The 3,670-nt window shown below is 33.2% G+C and overlaps 1 non-coding gene across 1 annotated transcript; it reads right to left on the bottom strand.

The window, feature by feature from the left end:
* Nucleotides 1-3,223: 3,223 nt before the first annotated feature.
* Nucleotides 3,224-3,331, bottom strand: LOC112716603 (small nucleolar RNA R71). The gene has a single exon (XR_003160416.1). It is a non-coding gene; the product is annotated as a small nucleolar RNA R71 (small nucleolar RNA).
* Between the last annotated feature and the right edge of the window lie 339 nt (nt 3,332-3,670).

Here is a 3,670-nt window from a genome sequence, read left to right as displayed (position 1 = left end):
AAGTGGGCCCGGAAGTGGATTTCTGCATCATTTTTTTATTTTTGTAACTCTAGTAACTAGTCTGATATAAATAGAACCTTTTACTATTGTATTAGACATATTTGGACGACCTTTTGGAATATCTTTGATCATTGTTAGTCCTTAGACATTGGGGGCTGGCTTCACGGCCATGCCTACCTTATTTTCACTTATGTATTTTCAACGGTGGAGTTTCTACACACCATAGATTAAGGTGTGGAGCTCTGCTGTTCCTCGAGTATTAATGCAAAGCACTACTGTTCTCTATTCAATTCATGCTTATTCTTATTCTAAGATATTCATTCGCATACAAGAACATGACGAATGTGATGATTATGTGACACTCATCACCATTCTCACTCATGAATGCGTGATTGACAACCACTTCTGTTCTACATGAAAACAAGCTTGAATGTGTATCTCTTGGATTCCTGGTCCATGTGTTTAATTGTCTCTCCTGACAACAGAGCCTTTAATTCCTTGAGATCAGAGTCTTCGTGGTATAAGCTAGAATCAATTGGCAGCATTCTTGAGATCCGAAAAGTCTAAACCTTGTCTGTGGTATTCCGAGTAGGATCTGGGATGGGATGACTGTGACGAACTTCAAACTCGCAACTGTAGGGCATGGTGACAGACGCAAAAGGATAGTAAATTCTATTCCTACACGATCGAGAACCGACAAATGATTAGCCCTACGTAACCCGTAGCTGGACCATTTTCACTAAGTGGATGGACCGTGGCCATTGACAACGGTGATCCCCCTACATACAGCTTGCCATGGAAAGGAGTATGAAGGATTGGATAATGGCAGTAGAAAAGCAGAGATTCAGAAGGAACAACGCATCTCCATACACTTATCTGAAATTCTAACCAATGATTTACATAAGTATCTTTATCTTTATTTTACGTTTTATTTATATTTTAATTATCAAAACTCCATAACCATTTTAATCCGCTTGACTGAGATTTACAAGGTGACCATAGCTTGCCTCAAGCCGACAATCTCCGTGGGATCGACCCTTACTCACGTAAGGTTTATTACTTGGACGACCCAGTGCACTTGCTGGTCAGTTGTGCGAAGTTGTGAAAAAAAGTTGAGATTACAATTGTGCGTACCAAGTTGTTGGCGCCATTGAGATCACAATTTCGTGCACCATGTTTTTGGCGCCATTGCCGGGGATTGTTCGAGTTTGGACAACTGACGGTTCATCGTATTGTTTAGATTAGGTAATTTTCTTTTTGTTTCAACCTTTATTTTATTCTGAAAAAGTTTTCAAAAATCTTTCAAAAATTTTTCTTCTTTTTCATTATTCCAAAATTATTTTTGAAAAATCCAAAAAAATTAATAAAATAAAAAAAATAAAAAATATTTTATGTTTCTTGTTTGAGTCTTGAGTCAAATTTTAAGTTTGGTGTCAATTGCATATTTTTAATTTTCTAAAAAAATTTTCGAAAAAAAAATTCATGCATTGCACTCTTCATGATCTTCAAGTTGTTCTTGACAAGTCTTCTTGTTTGATCTTCATATTTCCTTGTTTTGTGTCTTTTGTTGTTTTTCATATGCATTTTTAGTTTGTTAGTGTCTAAACATTAAAAATTTCTAAGTTTAGTGTCTTGCATGTGTCTCTTTTTCTTGAAAATTTTTCAAAAATAAGTCTTGATGTTCATCTTAATCTTCAAAGTGTTCTTGGTGTTCATCTTGACATTCATAGTGTTCTTGCGTGCATTAGTTGTTTTGATTCATGATTTTTATGTTTTGCTTCAAATTGGTGTTTTTCTCTCTCCTCTTTAAAAATTCAAAAATAAAAAAATATCTTTTCCTTATTTTACTCATAATTTTCGAAATCTTTGGGTTGACTTAGTCAAAAAATTTTAAAATAAGTTGTTTCTTGTTAGTCAAGTCAAGATTTTATTTTTAAAAATCTTATCTTTTCAAATCTTTTTCAAAAATCAAATCTTTTTCATTTTTTCTTAATATTTTTGAATTTTTTTTTAAAATTATTTTTCAAAATCGTTTTCTTAATTTTATTTCATAATTTTCGAAAACTTTACTAACAATTAATGTGATTGATTCAAAAATTTGAAGTTTGTTACTTTCTTGTTAAGAAAGGTTCAATCTTTAAATTCTAGAATCATATCTTTTAGTTTCTTGTTAGTCAAGTAATCAATTTTAATTTCAAAAATATTTTCAACTTCCTATCTTTTCAAAATTGAATTTCAAATCTTTTTCAACTAACTAATTGACTTTTTGTTTGTTTCACTATTTCTTATCTTTTTCAAAACCACCTAACTACTTTTCTCTCTCTAATTTTCGAAAATTCTCACCTTTTTTCAAAATTCTTTTTAAATAACTAATTGTTTCAAATTTTAATTTTAATTTTATTTCTTCTCTTAACTTTCAAATTCTAACTAAATTTTAAAATAAAAACAAAAATATTTTCCCTTTTCCTTTTGGTTAATATTCGAATTCCATCTCTCTCTCATCTTTTTCTATTTATTTATTCATTTACTAACACTTCTCTTCATCTCAAAATTCGAACCCTCTCTTCTCCTCTGTGTTCGAATTTTCTCATTCTTCTATTCTTTTCTTATTCTACTCACATAATGGAATCTCTATACTATGACATAGAGGATTCCTCTTCTTTTCTGTTCTCTTCTTTTTCACATGAGCAGGAGCAAGGATAAGAACATTCTTGTTGAAGCTGATCCGGAACCTAAAAGGACTCTGAAGAGGAAGCTAAGAGAAGCTAAAACACAACACTTTGAAGAAGACTTTACTGAAATTTTCGAAAAAGAAGTAGAGATGGCCGAAACCAATAATAATGGTGGAGGTGCAAGGAAGATGCTTGGTGACTTTACTACACCAAATTCCAACTTCCATGGAAGAAACATCTCAATCCCTACCATTGGAGCAAACAATTTTGAGCTAAAGCCTCAATTAGTTTCTCTGATGCAACAGAATTGCAAGTTTTATGGACTTCCATCAGAAGATCCTTTTCAGTTCTTAACTGAATTCTTATAGATCTGTGATACTGTTAAGACCAATGGAGTTGATCCCGAGGTCTATAAGCTTATGCTTTTCTCTTTTGCTGTATGAGACAGAGCTAGAATATGGTTGGACTCTTAACCTAAAGATAGCCTGAACTCTTGGGATAAGTTGGTCACAGCTTTCTTAGCCAAGTTCTTTCCTCCTCAAAAGTTGAGCAAGCTTAGAGTTGATGTTTAAACCTTCAGGCAGAAAGAAGGTGAATCCCTCTATGAAGGTTGGGAGAGATACAAGCAACTGACCAAAAAGTGTCCTTCTGACATGCTTTCAGAATGGACCATCCTGGATATATTCTATGATGGTCTGTCTGAATTATCTAAGATGTCATTGGACCATTCTACAGGTGGATTCATTCACCTAAAGAAAACACCTACAGAAGCTCAGGAACTCATTGACATGGTTACAAATAATCAGTTCATGTACACTTCTGAAAGGAATCCTATGAGTAATGGGACACCTCAGAGGAAGGGAGTTCTTGAAATTGATGCTCTGAATGCCATATTGGCTTAGAATAAAATGTTGACTCAACAAGTCAATTTAATTTCTCAGAGTCTGAATGGATTGCAAAATACATCCAACAGTACTAAAAAAGCATCTTTTGAAGAA

This window comes from Arachis hypogaea, chromosome 1 (genome assembly GCF_003086295.3).
Source record: "Arachis hypogaea cultivar Tifrunner chromosome 1, arahy.Tifrunner.gnm2.J5K5, whole genome shotgun sequence".
Lineage (NCBI taxonomy): Eukaryota > Viridiplantae > Streptophyta > Magnoliopsida > Fabales > Fabaceae > Arachis > Arachis hypogaea.
The sequence above is the reverse complement of the archived record's forward strand: the minus strand, read 5'-3'. Positions and strand labels throughout refer to the sequence as shown.